Raw genomic sequence first — 13,682 nt, 5'->3', positions numbered from 1 at the left:
AATTATATTCTGGGTCTTTGTTCTAAAAACCAAGAACTTTGCATTAGAAAAGGTTAATTTTCGTGTGTCAGTCTGGTGCACAGTCGGCCCTTAATAAAATGACTGAATAAAGCATAAGCATTTACAGACTGAAGTGATTAACAAATACACGGTCATATTTATGGATACGAATGCACCAAAAACTATTTTTACTTGTACAGTTAACTCAAACTTTTAATATTGTCACAGAACAGACCTGCACCACTGCATGAGGGAAAGCTCGGCCAAAGTTTTAGCCATTGTGAAGTGTATGTTTTCATCTTCATTTTCATTGATCTATTTACTACTGGACAATTTCTATGCTCTTATTGTGAAAGTTTAGAAACTTAATGAAGAGACAGCTGATGCTTTCTCTGTTATTTATAATCACAAAGTATATATCAGTAAGTATTATTATTCTATTTAATAACTTTTGGTGCACACATGCACACGACATTCGCTGCAGGATTTGGGGACATTTTAGGGAACTGATTAGTTTTCCTTTGTCCCTTTCCTTGTACCCATGTATAGGTACTACCCATGTATAGATTAAACCATACTTTTTCATTTCTCATGTTGCTGATCTGCATACTGAATTTATAAAACTAAGACTCGACACTAAATTAATACCATACTCTCTTCCATATTCTCTAAGAGCTGGAAACAAAGCATCATTATTTTTGACTGACACACTCCATTCCTTTGTTAAAAGCAACAGTACATGCTGAGTGTTTCTGCACCAGATAATCTAGTGTTTTATAGACAAATATAAGAAAAGACAGCAAAAACCGAACAGCTGCCAAGTGCCAACAAAACATAACTATAATGACAGGCTCTCAACAGCAGCAGAGTCAGCAATCCACCCACAACAAAGAATATTATTTCTCTGGTCCGTCATGCCCCACCACTGGCTCCCACAAATAAACACTGCCCCACAAATATTGTCCAATAAAACTCAAAGAAATATGGGATAGTTTTGCATTTTTCTTTTCTCAGCTGCATAATTTTAAACAAATAAGTGAGAATGCAGGGAAAACAGTTTAAGGCAAGTTTCACACAGGATTTTAAATCTTTCTCCACAAGTGTAGATGGTCTGAACTGCAGTCGTAGCACTAATCAGCTATTAGTTGTGTATGTGAACTCTGAATGCTATACGTGTTGCTGTAAACCTCTTATTTTGGTTGTTTTAAGCACTTTCTTAACGAACTCTATATAACATTCACTGTATAGTTTTACAGTGGTGGATTCTAATATACAACATAGGAAAAGCGTAAAATAAGATTGGTGTATTTGCAAGCAGTCTCTGTGAATAAAAAGCTCAGATTTCAGCTCCTGTATGATGTGAGTGGATGTCCCAAATATGGTCATTTAAGACAAACAGCTCTGGCTGTGCCCACAGAAGCTCCACCCACCTGACTACTGCGTCGCTCTATGGAAGCTTGCATATATAATAATAAAATAATAATAATAATAACCATCCTTAAGTCCACATTTCGAAGTTATATCTCAAAATTTGAACTTAGTTATCTCAGTTTGAGATAAACAGTCAGTAAGACAAAATTTTGAGATACTCAAGCTGAAATTTTGAGATGGCAGTATTTTATTTTCAATGGCAGAAGCAAGCATCCAAACTGATCAGAAGGCATAAAACAAAAAACACAATCACAGTGACTTGCTGTCTGTTAGGAGCCATGCATTTGTTTTTGTCCTTATCGTTCGTCCAATAAGATAATTTTCAATGATTACACAGTATGGTGCAAAGTCTTATGATTGCAAAGACTTCCACTTAAAAATCAATTTTAAGTCCATTTTGCAAATTATGGTCATTTACTGAGTCATAAAGGAGGAGTACCATGTCAACTTTATTTATAAAGCACTGGAAAAATGGCAAAACCAGATAAGGATAAACGCTGTACACAACATAATGTATACAATGAAAACAACTTAAAAAACCCCCAATTATAATTAAAAACAAGTAGGATCATCGTCTCATGCTGGGTCAAAGGCCAAAAAGTATAAAGGCGCTTTAAGATGAATTTTTAAAATGGACAATGTAAGTGCCTGTCTAACGTACTAGGCAATTTATTCCATGATCTAGGGGCAACAATGAACTTTCTCTGAGCTTTCTTTAGATTTCTGTATATGCAAGAATAACTTTTCAGATGATTTAGCAGCTCGGACAGGAGTTTAAGTAAAACAGCTCAGAGAAGAAGACTGGGCCAAGACCATTTAAAGATAAAAAACAAAAACAAGAACTTCACAAGGACATGCAGCAGCATTTTGAATCAGCTGGAGACGTGAGATGAAAGACTGGCTAACTCCGAAAGAAACTGACCAACAACTTGTCAGTCACAAGATATTAGCCAATGAGCATGCACTGACAGATCCACCCCTCGCTCATCACATCTGGTGTCAAAAAACACTCTGGTGGCTAAAAGCTTTGAGCTTCATAACCAATGGGTAACCATCTTTTGTACCGCCTACGAGGCTGCCTGTGTCTTGTTTATAATGTTAGCAGAGTAAATAACCAAAACAAATATAACATCAGAATTAGCATTTTAAAAAGCGATACATGCCAGGAACTTTGCACTCGATGCATCTTTAGTGTGCCACGTATGTTGTCATAGTGTGAAAACTGGGCGTTGCACCAGTGCCGACCACCCAGCCAGTGCACCTGTTCATTAACAGCTACCCCCCCACACACACATACACACCACCTAAGTACCTCATCAAAACAGCAGTTACACTTTTACAGGCTTAACACCTGAGCATGACAAATGGTCCTTGAATAAAAAACAAACACACATGATCTTCCCTCACACAAACACCACTTTCTCTTTCACAAACACACACACCTACCAGTTTAAATACCAAAAATCCCTCTCTTCCAGCACCCACGCGCAACTCACCGCTGCGATCTGTGCGTGAATCCAAAAGCTAAAACTTTGACACGACAACACCGATACAGAAACGGGCGTTAGGCAGACACGGTGTTGTTTACCACCCTTCTAACACTGCACGCACACTATACATGCCACATGACCACATTACCACTTGCAGCTGCTCACTATTCTCACCGACTGCCTTGACAGGACATAACTAGTGTGTGTGTCACACATGATGAGCTTACAGTAGTGCATGCTGCAACTTTAGACACTGACGTTTCTGAAATACCTCCGAGCTCCATTTATCCTCTAAATGACACGTCACTGTAAAACAGGTGAGGCTTTTTGGCCAGACAAAAAAATAAAATAAAAGCTCTGCAGTATTTTTCTAAATTAATTATTTAAAAGTTCATGTTTCACACAACTGAGACACTTGAATTTTTCTGTGGCTGAGTGCATTAATGGCTGGTTTGGCTCAGTCTCAAGGGTCCTGAAGCTTAATGGAGAAAGCTTAATGGAGGCCAAATAAATTGTCACTTGGTAGCTGTATTTGTACTAGATTTAGTATTACCCTGGATCTACTATGCTCAGTCCCATCTCTGTATTTTTATTCTGTGACTCGGCTAAAGAAGCTTTACAAGAGTCACAGTTCAAAATAAACCTCATTGGCTCCACTTTAAGATCTCTTCCCCCAACTTTTAGCTCAATATTTCACAAACTGTGGGCCGTGAAGGGCCAGTATCTGCAAAGTATGGAGTGAAAATAAAGTTGGCTAAAATACTGAAAATACTGTGGCATTATACACGTGACAGAAAATAATGTATAATGCTTAAGAGGTGGACTTTAAATTTTTCACAGTGGGGTAGTTACAACATCTTGCAATTCTTTTCTAATATGTGACACTACAGGGGAAAATTACATCAACAAACCCATCAGTAAACAGAAGTTGATCATTTCTAATTTGACAAGTTCCAAATATTTTACTTTATTCCTCAAAATAATAACAAAAAAAGATTGCATTTGTCATTTAAATACCTTGACAACTCTGAGAAAATTAAAAAAAACAAACAAAAACAAACTACAAATCAAAACATAGACTCCACTAATGCCCTTTCTTAGGGCCTTTTATTCTTTAAGGGACACTTTTGATTGCACTGAACTGAAATCAAAACTCTTCCCGCGTCTCCAGCCTCTCCCCCGTGACCTTCAATCTCTAAGCTGCAAAAAGAGACAGTCAGACTGACCCTGCGCAACCCTGGGGCCGTCACCAGGCAGGTAAAAACAGAAGCAGCACATCTCTCATTTCACATTTAAGATATACAGCTAGCATGCCACGGCTGTCTGTAGGACTGACAGAGGAGGTGCATGTTCTGATCTGCAGATATGAAGCGGTTTACTGTAAAGAAAGTTTGTTTTTTAAGTTTGTTGTAGGGGTTATTGAGCTGTTTAAAGCTGCATATCAGACAGTATTTAATGCACTTCTTTGCAACAGGTGACAGTAAAGTAAGTCTGACAAAACAAGTACAGTCAGGTTTATAAGTATTAGTAATTTTGCCTCTGTACACCACTGGGTTTAAAATTTGCAGACTTTCAGCTTGAATTCAAGTGGTTAAAAACATTATGAATTACAGCCATTTTTAAACACAGTGCCTCATTTATGGAGGATCTAATTTTATTTAGAAGTGTGCAGCAACTCTGCTGTGGCCAAATTAACCCTCACACAAAATATTTTATCAGAGTACCCAAACATATTTTACACAGAAATACCGTTTTAATGGCTGAGTTTGTATTTATCATACCTGTACTGTTTCCTTTCTCCATGAAAGCATTTTAAATTGTTCTAATTTGATTTATTTAGACAATCTTGGTCTGTTGCTTCTTTCTTGTTTCAGTGATACTAGAAAAAACATTTTACAAACATTTCAAAAAAACATGTTTGACTGGATTATCTGATAATAAAGTCATCAAAGTCAGACTGCTTTTGGATTCAGACTAATAAAAAATCTTGGTCATTTGTAATATTTAAAAAGTTCTGTGGAGAATCACTGAAGTAGTAAATCTTGCTACTCTAGTTCAGGCCACAGTTGACTTCAAAACACTGCAATGTGGTAATAGCAAATTGAAAACTACTATAGAACAAGCCTTTAACTTTAGCAAGTATAGAAAAGAAAGAATGACATCCAGAGGTTGATAGAGTTAGAAATACAGTTTGACTACATGACAAAGATTTGAAGATAAGAAGAAAAACACTGAGAAATCGAGATCCACCAAGAAGCCGGAAGGAAGCAAATGGTGAGAAACAAATGTTGCAAGCAACAGGATGACGGGGCCGGAGAAAAACAAAGTGACAGAGATGGGAAGTGAAAGTTGTGTCTCAAGACAGCACAGAGACACCAGAGTAACACTAAAAATGTTCAGTTGGTGGGACAAACAGGCAGCTCCAACTGTGCAAACTGTAGTGTCAATCACCGCGGACTAACTATTACAGGAATTTAAAACAAGCTCTTATACAAATTTACTCCTAAACTTGTAATTCTGCACTGAAAACAAGCCTGTCATTACACTGCATTTTACTGCACTGCTGCAAGCCATCAAACTCAGAAGCATCAAGCATGCCTGAGAGTAAACAGTCAGAAATCCCCATGAGCAGCTGCTCCAACATGCAAAATGCAGAATGCTTCCATTTCACTGTAATTTAATTCCTGAGAAATTATACAAAGCAGAGGTGGGTAATCATAGGTTTCAACCTTACCTCTATTATCTTCCCACCCACAGAGGAGACAGTAACACTGCTGCAGATCAGAAGACAATGAAAGCTTTCCAAGAGGAGACTCTGAGATGAAACGTAACGAAGTGAGAGATGGTGCAAAGACACAGAATCTCTGCAGGTAAATCAGGTAAAACAGTCGCTACTTTTTAAATGCCTGGTTATCGTATGCAGGGTTTTGACTGGATGCCTGGAAAAAAGGAATGGCTAATTTTTGCTTCCCCTTTCATTATGTTCCACTAAAGGTGTAAACAAATCGCCCACTGCTCAATTAAAGTGCATAATATGTATCTACCAAGGAAAATGTGCCTTCGGGGGATAGTGTGAGACACAAATAATCAGTTACTGCAATCGCTCTCTTTTTCACTGCCTTCCATCTCCTTTCAACTTCCTCCACGGGGAGGAAAAGTCTGAAGAAGTCTACTTTTCCTACAGTTTCCTGTGTTTAGTCACAGCTACTCTGATTGCTATGAACCTGACTGTTTAGATATTGTTTAAAAAAATAAAGACTGTTTATTTTCTACCTGAAGTTTGAATGCTAATTCAGTTTGGTTTGAGAAGGACAGAGAAACACAGACACTCTGAAATAATCTCGTTATCAGCCAAGTAAGTTTTAATACCTGAGAAAGTTAAGTATCATAATATGCATCAATTTTGACACTGATTTAACTTTTTCAATCATGATTCAGGTAAAAAGGACACACATTATTTGGTTGTAGTGTCTCAGGTGTGCAGATTTGACGCTCTTCTTGTTAAACGTAACAGTAACGATTGTTTCACCATCCCAATGAAGCCAGACTGCAATTTGGCAATTCAGGGTCAATTCGGAGGGTTACTTCACACTTCTAAATGTAGAATTTGAGACTAAATCAATTAAATTTTGTGATATTTTCCTTACTGCAGCAAAGAGAAGTGCAGGAATGTAATCGACTTTGAGTTTAACTTTAATATGTGCTACTGTTGAAGGAGACCCAGCTGAGCACACTTGAGAGCTGGATATGGATGGCTTGGGTGCTGTCATGCTCTGCTAGACTCCCCCTAAATGCTTTGGTTATCTCCAGTAGCATCTTTTGGCAGGCTGTGGTGTCATAAATCATTTCGTTTGACCCGCACATGTCACATGAAATGGCTTATCAGCGGTTTCGAGTTATTAAAACATTTCCTCTCACCCAACCGGTCACATGATTGATTATGAAAAACAAACGCATTATCAGCCAACTACATCTGTTTCCATTCAGCGTATTGACCATAACTGTACATAGGCACACATATATAATACATATATGTATGCTTTAATTACACCCCAGGTGTGGGCCGAATTTTATAATGACTCTTTACAATGTCAAAAAAGAATTACATTTTTCTTTAGAAAGTTTATGTGTTTGGCAATCATCCAAGAAACGTAAAATTGACAGTTTTTTGAATGGAGTAACGTTCCTCCCATATGAGAGGACAAAAGTTTTGATTTAAAAAGTGGGCAGGACTTAGGTCTAACACTCCGGACAGGGACGGACACCGCTTTGGACTCTCGTTTGAGTCTAACCTTTCTTTAAACAGGTTTATTAAAGACTTTCTGGACTCGTATTTACGTTTAAATAGGGTCGAGTGAAAGCTCATTTTTAGTTCTGCCTACTTCTGGGAAGCTGAGTGACATCTGAGCGGCCATGTTGCAGGAAAGTTTTAACTCCCTGTTCACCTTGTTCCCCCGAATGAATGTGTTCCTCAGACCTCTCACTGACTAACTCTGGTACATTTCACACCGAAAGTCGTTGTTAATGCGGATAAATCGTGAAACTACTGCTCCAGCATCACGTTATAAGCCTTTAACATCCTCTGAGAGACGAGCTGCACTCACCGGGATTATTTTCGGCAGGTATTCGCGTCCAAACACCAACATCAACACTGAAACGTGTGGCTCCGACTTTAGATGTATGTCGGTTTCTTTCTTTCTTTTTTCGCGGTACTTTCTGGCGTCCTCCTCGGTTTAAATAACAGCGTCCCTCGGTCCCGTTACTTATTTCCGTGACGAGCCATGTTTCACACCCTCCATACCCGCTGCTGCTGCCTCTGCTGCTGCACCGGTTGCCGCTGCTGTGATGAAGAAGTGAACTATTTTTGAAAGAAAGTCACTCCTCTCAGTCAGTCCTGCCCCCTCCCCTCGGCTCAGAGCTGCCACTGACACAAAACGAGCTCACTTCACAGTCAGTAGTACAGTTCGTCCGACTTTACTCGCTCAATAAAAGGACATGTACTTCAAGAATAAAAGGAAACGACTGAACTGCATAGGGGGCCCGGGGCAAAGTTAGCGTTTGGGTTCCCATTACCCACACCTGGCCCTATTTGTAAAACCATTCTCTTCCCCTTCACTCCCACTGTTAAATCATGATTTAATTAACCAAATTTTGGGGTTTTGTAAATTTTTTTGTATTTTAGCCTACTAGCCTAGGCTAAAATATATTTTTTTTTAAAAACCCAATGCACCATACCACGATATATGGAAACAGCTGAGAAATAAAGCCTGTTAGCACTATATAATAATGTCACAGTGTTAAGTGTGAAGTGAGTGAGTGTGCTGAAAGATGAGTCTTTACAACAGTTAAGCATTTGTAAGGTATTAGCAAGTGCTTAATTGATCATTTATCTATCAGTACTCCTTCTTAGTATGTCATTTATAAATAGAGATATATTCCACCATACAAAGCGAAAAATATGATCATAGTCATAATAATATATTTGCATTTATAAATGCCATATTAAGGATGACTATGTATGACCGATGAATTAAATTAATACCTTAACAATATTTAATAGTGTGTCATTATTATATAGTGCTACCAGTGTTTGACATCTATCAGTCTGGAAAGGGTTACTCCAGCAAATTACAGTGAAAGCCATTATCCACAAATGAGAAAACTTGGAACAGGTGTAAATCTTCCCAGGAGCAACAAGAATGTGTCGACGACTCATACAGAAGGTCAAAATACAACCCAGAACATCTAAAGAACTGCAGGCCTCTCTTGCCTCAGTTAAGGTCAGAGTTCATGATTCAACAATAAGAAAAATACTGGGCAAAAATCGCATCCACGGGAGCGTTCCAAGATGAAAACCGCTGCTGACCAAAGAGAACACAAAGGCTCGTCTCACATTTGCTAAAATACAAAACATTTTGTGGACTGTAACAACAGTTGAACTTTTTGGAAGGTTTGAGTCCTGTTACATCTGGTACTGTATGAAACTAGCACAGCATTTCTTGAAAAGAACATCATGCCAACAGTTCTCTTGCTTAAAAAAAAGAAGAATTTAGAGGAGTTTCCTTAATAACTTTGTGCACACTTTCCATTTTTCCTCAGTACATCCATGTGGATGAACCAGAGAAGCTTTCCAGGTGCAGCTTGCTGATTATTGCACTTCCTCCCCCAGGCCCATTCACACTCTTACCGGGCCCATAAACTTTATATTATGATGACATCACACAAATAAAAGCCACTTTTTTTTTACTTGGCTTTTCAAATATGACTCTCATGGGCTGCAAGCAGCTGTTTTTACAGATGTTGTTTTATAATGATAGTCTACAGGGATGATGCTTTTTGGGTCACATGACATTTGTGTCATTGCCATACTGTGATTGACCACTAGGATAAACCAGCCCCAAATATCAATGGTAGTGCTGTGTACTGCGTTCGTGTCCATTATTCTATCATTTTGGCTACATAGAAGGGAAACATACAGCATGTAGCCTGACAGCAATGACCCTGTGCCAGTAGGTTAAATGCTGATTGTTTGAAGAGTTTCCTTTAACAGAGAAAGACGCACAAAGATAATATCAAAGATCAAAAAGGACAGGTCAGAAGCCTACACAATGTCCTTAAATGTGCTTTTAAGTCTCTGTTTGACTCCACTACAATAGTTCTTTGTCTAATACAACTTCCCTATAGCAGGGCTAAACTAAAAAACAAACAACATGAACAAAAGAAGTCCAGATTACTGGTTGTCCACCCATTTATTTTTTGCAGTCATGTTATAAGCAATGAGCATTTTCACTATTGCCATCTTGGCGTTTTGAAACCCGACGTGATGACCTAGTGTGCAACTGCTCACTCATTGGCTGTCGACTTGTGATTTACAAATAGCAAATGAGCATATCCTGGATTACCCTCCTTGCTGACTCTTGGAATGACCATAATTTACCAAATGAGCTCAATGTTTTATTAGGTAGGACCTGAAATGTGTGACCGATCCCACGAAGTCATCAGGAAAGTGTTGATGAGGTCAAAGGTGAGGGCCAGAAGTCATTTTGCCAACCACAGGAGTCACTAAAGGAACTGCATGTTTAAGGAACTCCCATGTTAGCTTTTCAGACCCAGAAGGTATACCATCGTTTACATTCTCTACCACTACAATGGTACAGCACTTAATGCATCCATTCCTGGCAGTTACCTGGAAGCCTCTGTAGTGGGAGTCTGCACTTCTGCAGCTTTGCATTGCAACCATACACCACTGCAGCTGCTTGAATGAAATTTGAGGATAAGGAGGAAAATTACCTTTGAGAATATTTTAAATTAATGTTTGTACTAAAGTGATGCTAAAGCTGAGCCTACAAACTCCAGTGACTCAAGCAAGGAACAAGATCCAGAGCTGTGCTGCAGTTATGGCACAAAATGCATTACCACCTGTATCATAGTACTCTTCACAAACAGTGACACCATGTTCTTTGAGCATTACAAAGTCTAGTTTTACAAAATTAGATGAACTAAACAGAATCTTCCATTTCTGAAACCTGATTAACTCTCCATCTGCACTCATTACTTGCATAAACTGCACTGTAAAGATTACAGTGTAGCTAATGTAATATCACATTTATAATATATGTATCTGATACATAAGTTTTTTGTGAGACCTCTACATCATTAGTGGGATTTTTTTTCAAGAAAAACCCAAATAAATTGATCAAAAATGCCAGATGTAGCAAAAATGATACCAATTAAAACACATATATGAAAAAATATTATTTAATTTCTTAAAAGAAAAAATCCAAATTGTTCGATAAACACTCCAATTTGAAAATGTTTTTAATTTTCTGGAAATTATGTCATGTTTCAGGTTTTTTAGCGTTCGGCATTGTTTTTTGTCTTAAGCATCACAAGTCTATTTTTAAAAGGAAAATGCAATTAATTAAGGTGAATATTTGCTAGTTTCCAAATCTGCTGTGAAATTTAACTCAGATTTGTTAATTTTTTTGGTTTTCCACAGCTGATTAGATAAAGCCATTGGAATAAAGATATTCAGTATGTCCAGGAAGAATACTTGAAATGTCCAGGCAACTTTTTAGTACTGAAAATAATGACTGACACGGCACTGCAGCCTTACAATATTGTTATCATGGATTGTTGTGACCTTGATCATCGGCTTCTGTGTGTTAATTACTGCTGTAGCATTACTGGCACAATGCCGGGCCACCTCTGTGTCTCTTCCTTTCACGCAACCTTTATTCTCCCAAGGTTGTGAAATTCAACAGCGCTGTGTGATCACACCACACACACACACACACTTATCTACACTGGAGTGTTTCATTAGCTTACAATGAAAATTAAAATTTGATCATATTATGACAGCTACTTGTCTTTCTGATTAAGTAATTACGCACACTCCAGTAAACACCTCTCCTTCCCACACTGAGAGCTGTTGCATTATAAACACCTCTTCACTGATTATGGAGCTAAAATATTGGAAATCATTATTTGACTCTTTACTTTAGAGCGCAAACTGACTTGTTAAGCAGTTTCAGCTTGAAACTATGGCTTACTCATCACTTTGAGACATACAGTACACCTCTGTGCCGAACTTCCCTAGGTGAGTACCGAAAGGATTAATCAACACGTGACAAAGAAACCAGAAAAGGATTGATGCGTGAAAGAGCAAGACTGCTGTTAGAATAGAATAGAATAGAATTCAACTTTATTGTCATTGCACATGCACAGGTACAGGGCAACGAAATGCAGTTTGCATCCATCCAGAAGTGCTTTAGTGATATAGATATATTACAATTGTTGGGAAACTGTGAGAGGAAAGAGAGTAACTCAGTGACATAATGTACAAATTGATTGCATAACAGGAAAAAAAAAAAAGAACAAACGTGACTAAAACAGTTTCCTGTTACAGGTACATCCAGATGTGTCCAAATATGTTCAGCACATAAGAGAATTTCACATCTAACATCAACACCTGCAGATGAACTGAGTTATTCATATCTACAGGCTATTAAAAAGCTCTATATATCACATCAAAATCTAAATGTGGTGGGAGAGATTAATTCCAGAAGTTCAGAGATACCTATGTTGTAGCAGGCAAAAAGACTGAACACACCTAACAGCAGCATAGCTTAAATAGAGTACAATAGGACAAAAAAAACTCAGTTGAAAATAAAAAATAAAAATGAGGCCAAAATGTGCAAAACAGACATAAGACATAAGAAGTTATACAGATATCTGAAAACATGGACAAGAGAAGTAGAAACAAGAACACAATCACTAATATACACTAAATAAAGGTTTTTATTTATTTAATTTCACAATAGTTGAATAGCAAACATGTCAATAATAACATTAATTATATTAACAACAAGAAAAAGTAAAAGAATAAAACAAGAGTTCAGAGCAAAGCCACAGCATGATGTCATGTTAAAGTAATCAATGAAATATGAAAATGATACTGTCAAAAAAGGCCTTTTAAAGGTAAATGCATCTACAACAAGCTAATAACAAATAACTATTGATTGTCTATATACTGTAATGCTAAACCATGCCAATTGCAGACTATTTGGCTACAAAAATATCTACAATGTTGTTCAGGGACACTAATATGTCTATTAGTGCCTACAGTTGAAAGCTTTTTAAAGGCTGTAACATGATTGCACATCCTGAGAATCACTGAGAAAAATCAAAAGCAGAATTCAAGGGGAGCAAACAGAAATCCCAGCCAAAAAAAAGAACATGGGAGCCAGGTCAAAAAGCAAAGTCCAAGAGGAAGAATGAATAAATACAAAAATGAGCATAAAGGAAACCCAACCAAAAAAAAAAGCAAAACAAAGATGCAACTTTAGGCTTTTCCCATTTCTCTAATTTGTGCTACCTTGTCTCCTTTGTCCTCCTTCCTCCTGCCTGTGACCTAGAAATCAAACTCACTGTGATTTGTTGTAGGATTTTCAGATCCTAGAAAACATCCAGAGGATGTATAATCTAGGATGCACAGGTGTATCCTTTACAGAAGGGTTCTTACCTTCAGTGTGTAAAAGAGGAATATTCAAACTGTAAAACAATGTCATACCCACTGTTACACATGAAGTCATTAAAAACGTTTTTTTAATAAGAGAAAACAATTTATGAAGCATTATATTTAACCGACATTGCTTCACAGTGATGATGCCTCATTCTGGCCTGCTGCCTTGACTCCTCTATGCTTGAATCTCCTTCCTCACATCTTCCGGGGGCATCTGAAGGAATAAGACATAAGGAAAGGAGCTAAGAGGACTCAAGGACGTGTAGTTGGGAAAAATGACAAAGGCTTTCAGGAAGAACGGAAGGAAAATCCAAAACAAGAGCAGGAAATGACCAAAAGACAAATCTTAAACATGGAGACAGGAGCAAACACAGTAAACACAGACTGGAAACATCACAAAAGCAAAACAGGATCCCAGATCCCAACAGCATCACAAAAACTCAGAGTCACCAAACAACAGTGTAAGCAAAACCAGAACCAATGCCTTCAAACATAAACCTTTAGATAATATCATGAAGGCTGATGGTAACTTGCATAATTAAAAACCTGCAACATATGTTTTTGGACCAGTTGTGCAACCTGGTGTACCGGACTAGCCCCAGGACGTAAACAAGGTACTTCCCTTCATGTTGTAAAGCTGGACTTTGCAGAAGAAAATAGGAAATCCCTTTCAGCGTCATGGTTACGCTGTGGGGTCGATGTACCTCCCAGCACATGTCACGCAAACACTCACAGAT

General features: G+C 37.9%; 1 protein-coding gene across 7 annotated transcripts in view; it reads right to left on the bottom strand.

Moving 5' to 3' along the window:
* LOC146372017 (dystrobrevin beta-like) overlaps nt 1–7,859 on the bottom strand; it is a 44,965-nt gene extending 37,106 nt beyond the window's left edge. For 4 of the 7 annotated variants that reach the window (XM_084952490.1, XM_084952495.1, XM_084952496.1 and 1 more), the window contains exon 1: nt 7,526–7,859. The gene's annotated coding sequence lies outside the window, so the exon portion shown is untranslated. Of the gene's footprint in view, nt 1–2,877; nt 3,893–5,655; nt 5,737–7,525 lie in introns of those variants that run through there. The other 3 variants (XM_084952492.1, XM_084952491.1, XM_084952493.1) reach the window with 3 other exon arrangements.
* Between the last annotated feature and the right edge of the window lie 5,823 nt (nt 7,860–13,682).

Source organism: Perissodus microlepis, chromosome 15 (assembly GCF_051167445.1).
Source record: "Perissodus microlepis isolate ML-2025 ecotype Zambia chromosome 15, ASM5116744v1, whole genome shotgun sequence".
Taxonomy (NCBI): domain Eukaryota; kingdom Metazoa; phylum Chordata; class Actinopteri; order Cichliformes; family Cichlidae; genus Perissodus; species Perissodus microlepis.
Note: the sequence above shows the minus strand (reverse complement) of the source record. Positions and strands in the feature narration are given on the sequence as shown.